The sequence below is a fragment of the Stenella coeruleoalba genome (assembly GCF_951394435.1).
Source record: "Stenella coeruleoalba genome assembly, chromosome: 1".
NCBI lineage: Eukaryota > Metazoa > Chordata > Mammalia > Artiodactyla > Delphinidae > Stenella > Stenella coeruleoalba.
In genome coordinates this window covers 39,288,746-39,306,081 of record NC_137169.1, presented here as the reverse complement: position 1 = coordinate 39,306,081, position 17,336 = coordinate 39,288,746, and the positions used below count along the sequence as shown (strand labels likewise).

The 17,336-nt window shown below is 50.8% G+C and overlaps 1 pseudogene across 1 annotated transcript; it reads right to left on the bottom strand.

The window, feature by feature from the left end:
* Positions 1 to 13,272: 13,272 nt before the first annotated feature.
* LOC307181979 (putative nucleoside diphosphate kinase) lies at positions 13,273 to 16,728 on the bottom strand (annotated as a pseudogene). Its single transcript has 2 exons — positions 16,675 to 16,728; positions 13,273 to 13,725 (listed from the first exon to the last, which is right to left on the bottom strand). The product of its transcript is annotated as a putative nucleoside diphosphate kinase (transcript).
* Between the last annotated feature and the right edge of the window lie 608 nt (positions 16,729 to 17,336).

Genomic DNA, 17,336 nt, shown 5'->3' with positions numbered 1-17,336 from the left:
CAGGAAACCTGTTTACTCCCTAGATTACCAGTTTATTACGAAGGATATTAAAGGATATGAATCAACAGCCAGAAGAAGAGATATGTAAGGCAAGGTCTGGAACAAAGGAGCTTCTCTGCCTCCGTGGAGTTTGGCACCAGACACAGTGACACATGGAAGTGCTCTGGTTCACCAGCACGGGAGCTCTAAGAACCCAGTCTTTTGGGGTATTTATGGAAGCTTCATTAGGCAGAATTGATTAAATCATTGGCCACTGGAGATAGATTCAAACTCCAGCCCCCTTCCCTCCCCAGGAATCAGGGGGTGGGACTGAAAGTTCCAACCCTGTAATCACACAGTTGATTCCCTTGGCAATCAGCCCCCACCCTGAGGTGCTTTCCAACAGCCACCTTTTAACATAAACCCAGTTATCGTGAAACAAGGCATCTTGAATAACAAGACACCCATTTCACCTTGATGGCTCTGAAACATTTGGAACTGAGGACAAGAAACCATATATTATGACAAAAGATATTCCCATTGCTCTTAGCCTCCAGGAAATCCCAAGGGTTTTCGGAGCTATGAACCAAGAACAGTGGATGAAGACCAAAATTATACAAGGAATATACTTTGGTCATCTGAATGACCAAATATCTATTTCTTATAAATCACAGTATCATGTTCCCCATTCTCCAGCATCTCCATGCTGCCTAGGCTTCCCCTCCCAGCCTCTCCTACCTGTGTGTCCCTGTTTAACCTCCAGGACTCAGAGCACGGTCCTCCTTCAGACTCATCCCCGCCCTCCTCCAGACTCTCATGGCCTTTCATCATGGTCTGTTTGGATGTTTCCTGATTAGACTGAAGCTCAACAAGGAAAGGAGTTGCGTTTGAATCAGCCCTGTGCCTCTCACGGCAAAACAAATTTGTTACCCTTCTCAGTTCCTTTATCCCTGGGCCTGCAATTTTCATTATTTCATCACCCTCTCCACCACCCTTTTGCTTGCTGCTAGACCTTAGGACACCTGTGTGTGTGTTAGAAAAAGATGCCCCTTCCTCCGGTTGGACGCAGCCCCTTGCCAAGGTGTGTATCTTGTGAGCAGACTGGATCTAGGCCCCAGTTGCTCCTTGTTCAGACACGTTGGTGCAGGACACACCAGACAGTCATATGTATCATTCCCAACCCCTACCAAGATACCCTGCTAGTTATATTTGGGGAAATACCCTCAACTCGAGGTCACACTAACAACGGGGGCTAATAGGCCTTCCACTGGCAGACTGCTTCTTCTAAAAGGAAGTGGGTATGGGGAAATGATGAAACAATCATGGGAACTGTGGATGTTCTGCACAACAGCTGCAAGGTGTGTAAGACAGGGGCTTGTCCATCCTGCAGCACGTGCCACGACTTGAGTGGGTGCTGCTCCTGGTGAGGGCTGGGCCAGTGTCCCCAAGGAAGGACTTTCAATCATCTCACTTCCTTTCTTTTCCCTCTTTAGTCTTCGTGTTCTCAGCATCTGAGATCCGGCCTCAAGGCTCCCTTCCCAACTTCTATACGCTTGCACCCACAAAGGCACGTACATGCACACGCCCACATACACACATGCTCACTCCTGAAATTATTCACTGGAATGGGCCCTAAGAGTTGAGCTCCAGAGAAGCTCACTTGCCAGAAAGACCATGATCCTGGACCAAGTCAAAAGATGATAGAGGGTCATTTAAAAATGTACAGAAAGGGCTTCCCTGGTGGCGCAGTGGTTGAGAGTCCGCCTGCCGATGCAGGGGACACGGGTTCGTGCCCCGGTCCGGGAGGATCCCACATGCCGCGGAGCGGCTGGGCCCGTGAGCCATGGCCGCTGGGCCTGTGCGTCTGGAGCCTGTGCTCTGCAACGGGAGAGGCCACAACAGTGAGAGGCCCACGTACCGCAAAAAAAAAAAAAAAAAAAAAAAAAATGTACAGAAATATCAAATCACTATGTTTTGTACCAGAAGCTAACATAGTGTTGTAGGTGGATTATACCTCAAAACCAAACAGACTCATAAAAAAAGAGATCCAATTTGTGGCTACCAAAAGTAGGGGTTGGGGGAAGGGGGAATTAGATGAAGACAGTCAAAAGGTACAAACTTCCAGTTATAAGATAAATAAGTGCTAGGGATGTGATGTACAACATGATAAAGATAATGAACACGGTTATACGTTATCCATGAAAGTTAAGAAAGTGAATCTAAGAGTTCTCATCACAAGGGAAAAACGTTTTTTATCTATTTCTTTAGTGTTGTGTCTATACGAGATGATGCATGTTCAGTAAATGTACTGTGATAATCATTTCATGATGTATAGAAGTCAAATCATTATGCTGTACCCCTGCCTCTCATACAGTGCTGTATGTCAATTAGACCTCATGAGTACAATCTATAAAAATATTGAATCACTCTGTGGTACACCTGAAACTAATATGATGTTGTAAATCAACTGTACTTCCATTTTCTTAAAAGGGACATAAAAAAATAGAATGATATTAGTAGATTTTTAAAATAGTTTGGAAGTGTGTACCATTAATAAACTTTACACACACACACAATAATAAGTTGTCTTAATGGATGGATGGGGGGAGGGATGGATGGACAGATGCCTGATAGAGCAAATCTAGCAAAATATTAACTTTTGTGCATCTAGTCGGTGATGTAAAAGTGTTCACTGTATAATTCTTTTGATTTTTAAGTTTGAAATTTTTCTTAATGTCAGGGGAAATTTATGAATATATATTACCTGAAAATAATATTAAATATTTAAAACCTGGAAAAATTATATCTCAATAAAACTGGAAGAAAAAAATATATACAGAAAAAGATAATGGAGTGTGACAGATGTCCCTCTGAGCCCTGCCATGGTCAAGTTCACATGGCATTCACTGTGGGACCTTAGGTGGCAGGGCTCGGTCAGACCAAGGCAGCCTATCAGTGACACAATGGAGAGCCTTGTTCTAAGAGAAAGCAGCTAGGAGAAGAGCAGGCATTGGGTGAACCTGATGTCTCCATCTCTCCCAGTCTCTCAGGGCTTTCCTGGGAGGAGGAAGCAGATGCACTGTGGTGGCTCAGAGAGAACTAGGACCAAGTGCGGCTGCCAAAGGAGAGAGATCTGTATTCAGTACTAACTTCCCGGGAGGCAAATTCTGAAGGTAGTAAACTCATGGTCATGGCGACGTGGGAGCAGACACTGAATCGTCAGTGTCGGGCTTATCTTGAAGACCGTAGGATGTGAACAGCATTTTGTTTCATAGTCCAGGATTCTGTAAATCGAAGACTCCACATTGCTAACTATTATTTGATTCCATGACTACAGAATCTTAGAAGTTTTTAAACTCATTGGCTCAAAAATGTCAAGATTTTATTATTCCCTGACTCCAGCACCTGAGAAACTTAGAATTATAAAACTACCTATGAGACACAGTGATATGTGTGGACTTCTTTGAAAAATGTGTGGAGCACATGCTTTGCACTAGGGACTCTTTTGGGCACTTTACACATATTATCTTATTTAATCCTCGCAATGTACCTGTCAGTTATGTACATTTATGATTCCTATTTTTCAGATGAGGAAACTGAGGTACAGAGAGGTTAAGTGCCTTACCCAGGACCACACAAGTAGTATATAGTGGTTCTATAATTGAAACCTAGAGTCCATATTCCTGACCACTGCTCTAGGCTGCCTCCCTGTGTTATAAAAGGGATACATCCAGGAGGATGGAGGGGCCATGGCCCAGCCCAGGCAGGGCTGAGTTATGAGTCTCCAGAGATCCCTGCTCAGCCAGACTCCACAGGCCCCTATGAGTCCCAGTCCTTGGGCTCCGGGAGCTGTGGCCTTCCCTTCCCCTTCCCACCTTTCCAGGGAGTGTTCCCTCCACGATCTCAGGTCCTGAATTCCCCAGGCAAAGCCAGCCACATTCTTCGGGCTGGGGTCCAAGTTTACTTAAGAAGAGGAAAATGTTATTATGGAAATTACAACAGCTTTACGAAACAGAGCGTCGCTGTATCAATCCAGGACCACAAGAATGCCCATCAACTTAATAGCTTCCTGTTGGGAGCCTTTCAAGCTATGCCTGAAGCTGGCAGGCATCAGGGCACAGGAGTGAGGCCAAGCAACTGGGTGACACTGCACCCACCCCTGCCCTCGGGATGAGTGGCGGAGCCCATGCAGGGGGGCCCGCAGGGGACCCCTCCCTGCTTCCTCATGCCTGCAACCCTGAAGAAGACTGCATCTCGAGTTTCCCTTTCTCAAAGGTGGAGGGAGACGCAAGAGGGAAGAGATATGGGAACATATGTATATGTATAACTGATTCACTTTGTTATAAAGCAGAAACTAACACACCATTGTAAAGCAATTATACTCCAATAAAGACGTAAAAAAAATATTTAAGCGAATGAAAAAAAAAAAGGTAAAGCCATGGTGTGTGTGTGTGTGTGTGTGTGTGTGTGTGTCTCCAGGAGGCAAGCAGGGAGGAGAAGGCTGGGGCTCCTCCTTCCGCCCACCCCCTCCCACACCCACAGCCTAACTCAAGTACAAACACAGTTGCGATCCTCAGACCTTCTCCCCAGACCCAATGCGGAGGGTCTGGATCTAGGTCCCTGATAAAGACAGGGCTTTAAGAAAGGGACTGCTTTCTTTAACTCCTAAGCCTAAGGAGAAAGAAAGCCAGATCTTAACTCTTTTTATCTTTTTTTTTTTTAAGAAAGAAGAAAAGAAAACCATTAAAGTGAAGTTCCTGGGGCTGAGAGCAGCCAGGAGTCTGGCACGTGTCTCCTCCTGGGTAATTATGTGGCATTTAGCACCTCTCTTCCCAGCACTTGTAATTAGCAGGGAAATTAAGATGCTGTCATCCTACCTCCCAGTTTCTCTCTGCTACGCCCAGAGGCCCAGGGAGAGGCCCAGAAGCGGGAGGGGATCAGTGCAGTGAGAACTGAGACTAGACCTCGGGGAGAGCTGAGAAAGGACATTTGACAGGAGAGCAGTGGGGGGTCCTCTGGGGAGCACCTCCTGCCACCTCCAGCCACAGCCATCTCTCCTGTCTCTGAATTCCTGGAGCATGTGCAAGCTGGACTCTGCCCCCTCCCATGGGTTGCTGTCCTGGCTCTGATGAAATGGCTGGGTTCCAGTGGGGTCTTATTGCATTCACCAAAATCTTCACAGAGGCTCTTGGGTGCCCACCTCTGTGCTGGACCCTGAGGACAGGGATGAGTCAGACCCACCAGGAACTGTAGATGCTCCTCAGGGAGGAGGGTACAAGCATAATACAAGGTTGAAAGTGCCAAGAGCTGAGGGAGGCAGGACCAGCTCTTTAAGTTGGAGGGGCCTAATGAAAATGCAAATTGTTGAAATTCTGAATAATTTCAGACAGCAACAGCAGAAGATTAAACCAAGCATGCGGCTCTTCTAAGTGTGGGCTCTTCTGAGGGACTCCACAAGCTGCACACTCATGAGGCCAGCCCTGGGTGGAGGGCAGTGTGGGTGTTGCCAATTAAAGAAGAATTCTTAGAGGGTGCAGTATTTGAATTGGTCTGGATCAAGAAGTAAGCTTTGTTTAACAGGAAAATGTCCTTTGTCTCTCTGGTCAGTTTTCTCGTCCTCCAAGACCACAGTCAATGCCCCCTCCTCCAGGAAGCCTTCCCTACTAACTCCAGGCTGGGTTAGGACTCTCTAGGGTCTCACAACTCCACTCCTCTACCCCTTCCAACCCTGTGCTTCCCTAGACACCTCACCTATTTCACTCCATTACAGATCGCCTGTTTATGCATCTGCCTCTCCCACTAGCCCACATGCTCCCTAAGGACAGGTCTATGCCTTATTCCTGTCTGCATTCTTAGTGCCCGTGCAAGTCCTGGATAAGGTAGGTGTTCAACAGTGATTGATGAACGAATGAATGAATGGACACCCCCAGAGGGAGCAACTTGGGAGAAGACCTTCTTTGATTATGCCTAGGGAACACGAGGGTGAATCTTTACCATAAGGCCAAAAAGTTAAATTGGGATTGGATCAGAAAGGCCCTAATTGGCGAGCCTAGGGAAGGGTTCGAGCTTTACCAGATGGATCTGCCTGCTCTAGAGGAGATGGGCGGGAGTGGAAGAAGGGGGTGGGAGGGAAGGAGCAGTAAACCAGGCAGGGAGAGTAGCCGGAAAGCTGTAACCGTGATCCAAGCCAAAGGTCAGGGTGGCCTGGACCAGATAACAGCCATGGGAATGGAGAGAGGGGAAGAGCTGGATGTGAGCTTTGAAGCCCCAATCACCCTGGTGGCAGCAACACTGGGTCACCAGCCAGCTATTCCAATTATTCATAGAAATCAATCTCATTCCATGGAGACTCAGATAAAACTCGTGCACAGTAATGGATGGGGAGCTTAGAGTGCGGAGATAAGAGGAGGCCCAGGGTGTGGGGTGATCAGGTGGGGCTTAGCAAGAGGGGAGGAATGGTAAGAGGTTATCAAAACAGCCCTCAAATAGCAAAGGCTCAGAGCCGGTCTGCCCAGCTGTGACTGCGAAGGGACACAGGCTCACCCCCAGTCCTGAGAGACCCAGACCTAGGGTTCCTTGGGCATTAGTTCCAGCAGCAGGGGACACTGGATCAGGCTTGCTACCCTGAGATTATATTGGAGGTCTGGTGCCTTCTATTAGGAGAGCGCGGGCAAGGGGCAGGGATGTGGAACAGGTGGGCTACCCCTTCTGGCCCCTTTCAGTCCCGGCTTTCTGGGATCCTGAGTCCATGAATCACTACAGTGGCATTTTGTCTGTAGGGTCAGGAGAAGGATGGTCTGTTCTCCAGCACTAGGCAGGCACTGTAGGAGACGGAGTGATGTAGGCTACGCACTCCAAGCTGGGCCACAAAGCCTGTGTCCCCATCAGCCTCAGTCCTTCCACACATGCTGGAAAGGGATTGCCAGCCTCCCTCCCCCTGAAGTGGGAGAGAGAGTGTGGGTGTGAGAGAGGTTTGCCCAGGGGGAGAAAAGGAGAGTGAGAGACATTGGCGCTTTCCAGAGCAGGGAGGGCCCAGGAGGACCAGTGATCAGAGGGTGAAGTAGAGAGGAACACCAAAAATAAATAACTGATACTTACATATCACCTGCCACTGGGCCAGGCACGGTCCTGGGTGCTTCGTCTGAGTTAACCAGTGTCATACTCACAACTCTCATTTTCTGGAAGAGGAAACCGAGCCACTGAGTTGAAGAAAACTTTCCCAGAGTTCCCAAATTTCACAGCTGGAGAGGGTGGCGCTGGGCATTCGGACCAGGCTGTGCGGCTCACTTTGTCTCTGCTTTGTAGTAACTGTCTGTTTGCGAAGAGCGCGCTGTTTCAGGCATCAGTTTCACTTGGCCCCTGGGAGGGGTTCTCATCCCCATTTTACAGATGAAGAAGCTGTGGCACAGAGAAGCAGTCTGCTCACAACCCCATTTCAGGGAAGTGGCCGAGCTGGGATGTGACCCCACAGCTCCCTTGGGTCTTGCTCACTCATTCTAGGCTCTCCAGGACAGGGGCTGTGCTGAATGGACCCTAAGAAAGCAAGCGATGGGGCATCTCCAGGGGAGAGCAGAACCTGAAGGGCCCCCCACCATCTTCAGACAGCTTTTCCTCGCAGCTGTGGGTGGAAGCAGCCGGAGGTTGGCCCGAGAGGCCCCCCCCCACCATCTTCAGACAGCTTTTCCTCGCAGCTGTGGGTGGAAGCAGCCGGAGGTTGGCCCGAGAGGCCCCATCTGCCGACACTCAGGCCCGGGAGGAGATAGCACTTGTTATCTCTGTGGAGAGTTCAAGAGTTTATTCCCACCCAGGGCAGTGGGGAGCCTGGTGCCCATTCTTGGAGGGTGTGCAGTGACAGGACAGATGGGGGACACTTCCTCCCCATGCCCTCCAACACTCACTCCCTTCCACACCCCACCGTCCCCGGAGGTCAGCCGGAAACATCTCGGACAGAGCCTTGGACACAGGCACTGGCACTGGTAGAAGTCATGGTCGGATCCCAGGGCTGGTACCGAGCAGTCAGGGGTGGCTGGGGGGCGGGGGTAGGGCAGAGCTCTGGGGTCAGGTGCTCAGGGACAGTGGCTCCACCACCTTCGCACTGTGTGACCTCACACAGAGTGCTTCCGCTCTGAGCCTCAGTTTCCTCCCGTGGAAGCTAAATTAGCCTTTCTGCCTTAGAGAGTTCTCAGCAGGGTTAAAACAGGGAAGATCCCGTATTTCGGGCACCTGGCTCCCAGCCTGGCCGATAGCTGGGGCTCTAAAATGACCCTTCCTTTCCCGTTTGCACAACACGATCTTGACTCCAGTCACTGAAGCAAAGTCAGCTCTAGACAGAGCGGATGAGCTCACCCCGCTCCTCTGGGCTCCCCTGGGCCTGCAGAAGGTGGAGCACAGCTGAGCCCAGCACTCAGGGCCTCCAGGGGCCGGGTGGCTACCTGTCTCCAGGCCTCATTTCCTGCCTTCAGCCCCCCAGGTGACTCATTCTCCCAGAACAAAGCAGGCCCTATCTTCATACCCCAGGGCAGCCTTCAAGGCCCAGATCACCTGCCACCTCCTCTCTGAAGCTGCCCCCAGATCCCTGAGGGAGAATGAATTGCTCACTCCACTTGGCCCCCACAGCTCTGAACTTATTCTGCTTCGAGCTATGGGTACGGCTCTGGTATCTTCCTCCCCAGCACACCATGAGCTCCTGCAGGAGAGCACCGGGGATCCCCATCTCCTTCTAAAATGCCTGCCATCACATTTGTGCTCAGAAAAATCTTATTTAATTGATTAGTTAACTAATTAAAGAGATTATCCTAGAATAGGAGCATCTCAGAGCTGGCAGAGCTTTTAGTCCCAGTGCCTCATTTTCTAGTTGAAGAGGCCTGGGCGTGGGGCAGGTTGGGGTACGGGCAGGGAAGGAAAGGCCCAGGCCCCACAGTGAGGTAGATAAGAGCAGAGGAGGCACTAGAAGGCCTCCCTCCTCAGCAGAATCACATGCAAGGTGGTTCGTTCCATTTCACAGTTGGATAGACAAAGACCTATAAGTGGCTCTCCACTGCCCCCTGGGAAAAGTTCAAGTTTGTCATTGTGACCCTCTAAGTCCCTTTGTGATGTCGTTCCAGTCAGCCGCTCAGCCCTCACTTCTGCTTGAGGGCCTGACTTGCTGTTCTCTCTGCCTGGAGCACCTGCCCCTCTGCTTAGCCAAATCCTATAATCCTTCAGGTATCCACTGAGATGTCACTTCCTCGGAAAAGGCTCCCTTGTCCCCCATGTCCTCTCTTCTTTGGCCCCCTGTGATCCCATCTGTCATACGAGGCTGTGACTGTTTACATGCCTCTCGCCTAATCAGAGACTCTTAATCTTGTACCCCTAGTGCCCGGCCCAAAAGGAATACATGTGAGTGAATAAATGAATGAATGAATGAATGAATGAATGAATGAAGCATAAGGACTGGAACTCTGGACCACAGGCAGCCATACTACTGATCCCAAGTTAACTCCACAGCCTGCGCAGGGGGAAAGGCACTGAGTTGGGAGGGGGTGGAGGGCAGGGTGTGTTGTAGGACACCCCAGCAGGGGCAGAGCTGAGAGTGTTGGCAGTGAAGGGAGTTATGGTCCCCAGAACCCAGGAGACAATATCCAGGATTGACTTGAGCCCTCCCTTCAGTTTTGGTGGGTTTTTTGGTTCAGTGACCTTCGTTATTTCAGGCAAAACTTTCAATCACTGGGGAAGCATTTGGGAGGAAGAAAACCCTTGGAAAAAATCAGCCAGCCCCGCAGCCTGAGTGAGCCTTCACTGCCCCTGGCAGCCGGTCCTCTGGCTGGCCGGGTGGAGCCTGCTCTGGAAGGCTGGCGGGAAGAGCATCTAGACGTTGTCGGATAGAGGAGGGGAGGCCAGCCCAAGCAAGGAACTGCGTATGCAAAGGCTTGGAGGCCAGGGGAGCATGACTGTTCAGGTAACAGTGAAGACTTTGGGGAGAGGAAGAGCTGAGCCCAGGGGGTGAGCAGGGAGTTTATGGTAAAAGACCTGGAAGGAGCGCCAGGCTGAGAACCTCGGGCTTCCCATGAATCCAGCACCTTTGCCACAGGTTCACTGTGCTCCTCCCACCCAGCCCCCACCTCAGAGACCTTACAGTCTGGTGGGGGAGAGGAGAAAGCAGGAGACACTCAGGATCCAGTGTGGGAAGGGATGTGATAGCAGGGAACCCAGAGGGGCCTCTAACCCAACCTCCTGGAGAAGTGGTAACTTAGCTGAAAATTGCACAACAAATAAGACCTCTTTTTATTCCCTTCTCTTTCTTTCCCTCCCTCCCTCCCTCCCTTCCTTCCTCTGTCTCTCTCTCTCTTCCTTCCTTCTTTCCTTCCCCTCTCTCTCTTTCATCCTTTTTTTCCTTCTCCCTTTCTTTCTTTTTTCCCTTTGTCTGCTCATTCTTTGTTTCATTCAGTTGTTAGACAAATCATCACGAAAGAACTACTAGGGAGCGCCCACTCCACTAGGGCTAGGCCAGGCTACAGGAGGTGAAGTTATCAGATGTGGCCCTGCCTACATGAAGGTCATGGTCTGCTGGGGAGACGGACGTAATAGAAATGGTCACACCATGTATACATGCACACACAGAAAACCCACAAACCATTAAGGGCTATTAAACAAAGAAGTACTTAGTGCCATGAGAAAACGTAACAGGCCTGAGATTCGCAGGAAGCACAGGAGCCGGCCAGGCAGAGAGTGTGAAGCAGAGCGTTATACACACAAAGGAAGAAGAGAGCACACAGAAAGGCTCAGAGTGGGAGGCGCGTCACATGTTCAAGAAAACAAAACACAAACTGAAGGCCAGGCAGGCTGGCCGCAGTGAGCATGAGGGGGCGTTGCCCAGGATGATCCTGGAGACGCAGGGCATTGGTCACGGCACGGTCCAGTCCCAGAAACAGAACTGGTAGGAGTAAGAACAAGGGATTCATTACAGGGAGCTGACCTTCTGTAGCTGTAACAGGTGGCGTAACTGCCTATCTGAGCCTGTTGTCTTTGTGTCTGATGCTGGGGCCTGAAGTCACCAGGGCAGAGAGTCGAAGAGGAAAGAAGTGAAGATGGAATCCTGAAGGTCTCAGGGCCTCCAAAACTCCTCCTTGGGTTATGCCGGTGGCCTGCAGGAGAAGCGGGGCCCTTCATCGTGGAGCTGAGCACCCCCCTGGGCCCGAGAAGAAGAAGCCGAAGGACGGTGTGGCAGGAGATGGAGCAACTGCAGGCTAGCCCTGCCCCGTGCCGTATTAGCGGCTGCACCAGTCACTGCCCAGAATCCTGCACTTCGAGTGTAAAAGAATATGACTGCTGTTCAGCTTCCTCCTTCCAAATCTCCCACAAACCCTCTCTGTGCCCCCTTGCACACCTGGGATAGGCAGTGAAGGGGATTCTGGGAAATGTAGTTCCAGCATAGGTAACTTGACTTGCTACAAATCCAACACAGGTAGGCAGGGACCAGATTATGCTGTGCCCTGTCATCTTGGGATGGTATTTTAAGAGAAGTGGGAAGTGCTACTTGATTTTAAGCAGAGCAGTAGTGGAGGATGACATATTCCATTTTATGTTTTAAAAGGTCTCTTTGGCTGCTGTATGATGAATGGCTTAGAGAGAAGCAAGACAGAAACAGGGATTCCAGATAGAAGGTTCCTGAAGGGATCCCAGCAAGAGAACACAGGGGTCTAGATTCGGGGGCCGGGGGCCTCGGCAGCAGAGTTGGAATGAAGCAGGTAAATCAGAATGACTTGAGCGTGAAGGTAAGAGAAAGGGAAGATGGTGACCAGGGATGATTCCCACATGGCTGGTGGAAGCATTTACAGCGCTGGGAAGCATTAGAAGAGGCGGGGGTTGGTAGATGGGAGGCTGATGTCATGTAGGATTTGGAGTCTGAAGATCAGGATAGCATTCTGACCGTGAGATGTATTTGAGAATAAATAGCATATAGGTGGTATTCTTGGAGGTGGATGAGGCCCACTGAGGGAGAGGGTGCTGAGAGGGGAGAGAGGAACTCTGGCACTCCCACAGGATTTGAAGGCAAGATCCGACTTTCATTTTAGAAAGATCTTTCTGACTGTAATGTGGACAGCTATGTGCAGGGTGATGCCAGAGACGAGAGAGACCAGATCTTGGTGACCAGCTGCAACTCAGGTAACTAAAACATCAGGTTTCTCTGCTTTAGGCTATGATTACATTGACTAAGTGAGATGAAGTTATTCAGTTCCTGATGATCCAGAGTTCTGATTTCCTATTATGTCACGATGGGTGGTGAGTAGATAAGACCCATTTCCAAAGCTGCACAAATAAAGCCCATACAATTCCATATTAGTTCCTTTATTATTACTGTGTTAGTGGATGTGATACTTGAATCGCTTAAAGGATACAGTGGATTTGGAAAACGAAACGATTCAGAATTCATGGGAGTTCATGGGAACCAAGGTTCTGTTGATTCCACCTCTTCAGTCTCACAAATTATCTCCAGTCCTATTTCTATTACTGAAGCCCATCCATCATCATCCCACATCTGGTTCACAGAACCAGTCTCCCAACTCATCTCCAGGTTCCTCTCCCTCCTGTCCATCTTCCACACAGCGTTACTGACACCTTCTCTAATTACGTATGCAACCACGTCACTCCAGCTAAAAGGCCTCCCTGGCTCCCACAGCCTCCAGGATGATGTTCAGCCTCCTCCACTTTCACGGCTCTGACCCTGCCTGATCCTGGCCCTCTCTTGCCAGCCTCAGTTCCTTCGCATGCCCTGTACTCCCCTTCCCAACTCCTACTCCTTGCCCTTCACCAGTCATTCACATGTAAGAAACAGCCACTGCAAGGCCCAGAATGAAACTTGCTCTCTCCCCATGATAGGCTTTTGCAGGCATTGCTCCTTCTCCCTGGAAGAGGCCAGTTTCCTCCTTACATTCCCTTAGTCTAGCAAATTCCTGCTTAGACTTCAGAATTTTTGTCTGGACCTACCACATCTTGGTACCAGCCCCCTCAGTCCCACCATGATCCCATAGCCCTTTGTGAGCTCCTGTCAGAGAACGGACTGCCTCATATCATAACCCTTGTCTCTTTCCCTTCCTTCCTTCCTTCCTTTTCTCTTTCTTCCTTCCCTCCATTTCTCTTCCTTTCTTTCCTTCTATCAATCTTTCTTTTCTTTTCCCCAGTTTCCAAAGTCTTTCCTGGCAAGTATTTTAGGAAGGAAAGATTAATCCTACTGTTTCCAAGTCCACGGAATGCAGAGCCGTGCCCAGGGACACATCAAGCGGGGCTGAAGGAGACTGCTGCGTCGCTCCCCTGTTATTCACAGATCCAGCCAATAGCACAAGACTTGTAGTCACCAATTCTTCGGGCTTAAAACCGCAGGTCGATTTCTTTTTCAGCACTTTTTTACTGAATCACTGCTATCCATGATGTTCCTTCCAACTTGAACACAGCAGTCCCTTCGTACTGTGCTTGACTTAGATTCCGCTGGATCGGTCTCCCCAAGCATCACTCGCCCTATCTTTACCACATTCAGCCCCTCCAGACCGTGGCCACAACCGGCCCTGAGTTCATGCATTTCTCCAGCTCCGGGAAGAGAGGGTGGTCTTTCAGGTCAATGTTGCGCTGCTTTAGATGTTCCTCGGAGGCCTGAAGGAACTTCTGGCCACAAGGCAGAATCCCTTCTGCCTGAAGCACTTGATGATCTCGCCTCACCTGACCAAGCTGCCTGCGCTCTGGCTTGATGGCAATTGGCTGGGGTCCCAGACGCTGGCAGAGGCGGGGGGTGGGTACACTCTGGGGCCGGAGCCGAAGGCCATTTCTTTCTTACTTGCTGCTATACCTCAGTGCCCAGAACAGAACCTGGCATGTGGGAGTTGATTTTCTTTCAAATGTTACTAATAATTAAGAAGGTCTTTGAGAACTTAGATAGGAAAAGTTTTGGAATATTTGGACCAATCTCAATGAGAGCCAGAAAGAACCATGCTTTCCCACATCCTCCCATGGAGCCTGCATTGCAAGAGGAAGACAGACAGGAGTGGCCTCCATGATCCCAGCCCCATGCCAAGAGCAGAGCTGACCCCAGCAGCACAGAGATGCAGAGAGATGCTCCCCATCCCCCTTCCCGGGGCAGAGGCCACCGTGCTCTGTCTCTGCACAGGCTGAGGAGGCCAGAAGCCTGGCTGGGCCCACTGCATGCAGAACACCAAGGTCCAGCTTCACTTTCTCCACAGACCAGAGGAGGGTCTAAGGCGCCCCTTCCTCCTCTGTGGCAGCCAGACAGAGCCCCAGCTGGGCCCAGAGCCAGAGCGATAAGAAGATGCAGTCACTCTCAATTCCCCACAAACTTGACACTCGTTCCTGTTGCCGAAAAAACACATCACCTTCTATTCTTGAGATACCAGGAAATCACAGTGTCTCAGAGCTGCAGGGCCCCAGGGAAGCACCCAGTCCCCATTAGAGAATTTGCCTCATGCAAATGGGGAAACTGAGGCCCACTGATGGAGGGAGATTTGAGCAGGCCCACACTGAGAGTCAGTAAAAGAGCTGGGGCCATAAACCTGGGTCCCCTTCTTCCCAGCTTCATATCCTTACCTATGATGAATGTCATAAAAGCTGGAGCAGTGCCGATGCTTATTAGTGCTAGAGGTGCCCCTCCGATTAGAGGAATCAACAAGTGTCCTGCTGTAATATCCAGCCCCCAAGTTGAATAAATACCTGAGGATTTACATCTGCACCCCAGAGGAGCTTCTGCAGCTGCACTGTGCTGGTTCACCTCCCCTGGCAGGGAGCTCGGCAGTCTAGATAGCTCTCAGCCCCTTTAGAAGGGGCTTCTCTGCCCTGAGTCCAAACCTGCCTCATGGTCCTCTGGGGACTCACAGGGCCTGGGAGATTCATGTGGAAGGAAAGAAAAGAGAATATTGTATTCTTTGGAATTTCTGGCACTGGGGCAAGCAGACTGGCAGCCCTCCTACCTGCAGGAAAAGCTGTGGGTTGGGGGAGGAAGGGGATGGAGACACCCCCTGAACTACATTTCTCTGAAGGCTGGGGAGGGAGCCAAGGTCAGGGAGTTCAATGGGGCAACTTGTAAAAGTTGGCAAAACCAGTGGTCCCTCCTCTGTGACACCCTCATCAGTAAAGTGATGGCACAATTCCCAGGGCGATTACATTTTTGTAGAAAAAGGGGAAGTGCAAAACAGCGTGTGAGTCTAGTGGTTTGACACGACATGGAAGAGGTTGCCCTCTCACGAGCAGGGACAGAGAAGCGTGACAAACAACCGTGGAACAGCTGAGCAGTCTGAGGTTCAGAGCAGGTTTCCACCACATCTCCCAGGAGCGTGGAAGCGCCACGTGGCTTTGGGTAACATACAAAGATTGTGCCGGTCGTTCTTTATTCCTGCGTTTGACAGGGATTTACTGACTGCTGCTTATGTACGTTAGGCACTGGGGATGCTACTATTAACAGACCAGACGTGGTATCTTGGATGCTCTGCCCTGTATTTTTAGCTAATAGCTCTTGCATGGGTGTCCCACCTCCCCAAAGAGTTTGCACGTCTCTCAGGGGCTGGAGCTCCTACAGGCCTCCTCCCCATCACACAGCCTTCGCGAGTCTCTAGCCATCAGCTTAGGAATTCACTGGAAGGTACAATTTCATGAGCCACGTTCACTGATCAGTCATTTAATCAGTTAAACAAACACAACAATGGCCCAATTCTCATGTGCCCCTGGAACTGAATCAAGCAGACCCAGAGGGGCTCAACTCTCAAGGTCATCAAGTCTATTCTTCTGCCTCCAAACCAAGCTGAAACCGATGCTAGTACAGAGTAGGAACAAAAGTCAGGGAGGCGGAGAAGTGGGTGCGAGCTGGATTCTGCCACTGGCCCACTGTGTGCTTAGCGATAATGGGAATGTCCATTGGTAGCAATTTGGAAACCCTCTCTCTCATCTGATCCTCTCAACAACCTGTGAGTTAGGCAAGACAGGTTCTACTATCCCTATTTTACGGAGGAGGACCCTGAGGCTTGGAGAAGTCAAGTGGCTTCCCGAGGTCACAGAGCTGGTGAGTGGTGGCATCAGGGTTTGAGGCCAGGTCCGTCTGGTCTCAGAGGCCTCCTTCTCCCCTGCGTATACTGGGCCCCTGGGGCACATACTCCAGATGCTGCTGTTTTGTCTCCCACTGACAGGAGCACCAGAGCTGAGCTGATTCATGAACTGATGGCTCCAGCCTCCCTGCATCCCCTGCTTGATGGACCTGCTGGCTCTGCCACCCCCAGCACCATTGGCCAGTGACCAAGGAGAGCACAAGAAGGCGGGATGGGAGTTGGGGGGTGGGCAAGGGAGACAGAGCAGAAGCAGACGGCAGAGACTCAGAGCATCCATCAGCAGGGCCAGTTCCCCCTGGGATGTCAGCTGCTGTCTGATCTGCCCGAGTTCCCATCCAAAAGTCGGGCGCCTGACAACCTGTCAGTCACTCCCCCGGGTGAGCTCCTTCCCAGGCTCCCATGGCCTCGGGGTCTGCTGGGACCCAAGCAAATGGGCTGAGCATAGCTGGCCTGTGATGGGGAAGAGAAGCAGCCACTCGGACGGACGCCAACACCAGAGGGACCCAGGTCTGCGGAGCTGGCCGGATCTCCTTCCTGCTTTGGGGGCTGATTCTCGGAGCCCTTTGTCCTACCCTCAACTCCCGAAGCTCCTTAGCAAGACCTTGCTGAGGCTTACTGGCTTGATGAGGTGTGACTTCTTATCAGGCGTGTCTTCACCCCTGGCCTTCATCCTCACCTTGGTGTGAGTCAGGAACTCTCGTCCTTGACTCCTGGGTCGGCCTGCTTGGCTGGACGTGTATGGCCACCACACATCCTATCCTGTTGCATCCTGCCAGCCCCAGAGCACCTGGGACCAGGAAGAAGGGAGCGGGGAAGGGACCCGGGCCAACGGTGTGAGGTCATGCTGCCAGGGTGGAATCCAGAGTGGAGAGTGACCGTTCCAATCACGGACGCTGTCCGATGGAACTGGGGAGACAGTCGTGATGTGCTTCTGACCTGGTTCCATCTCAACCAATGTGCATTGATGCCTGCTCTGTGCCAGCTGGACGCTGGGCCCCTCGTCACAGACGGGATCAGATATGGTCCAGCTCCTGAAGGGTTTCTAGATGGTGGGGACAACAGCTCAGTCAACAGATCATTAAAAGCCAGTGATAACTCCTCTGAGAGGCCCTGATGGAGCCCAGGGTAGAAGGAAGGCCTGAGGAAGAGGCAAGTTAGCTTTGTGGAAAGAGCTTGGACCCTGGACTCAGGGCTGAATTCAGATGACATCTTGCCACTGTACCTGACTTCTCTAAGTCCCAGCGATTTATCTGTAAACTGAGGCAATAATATTACCCA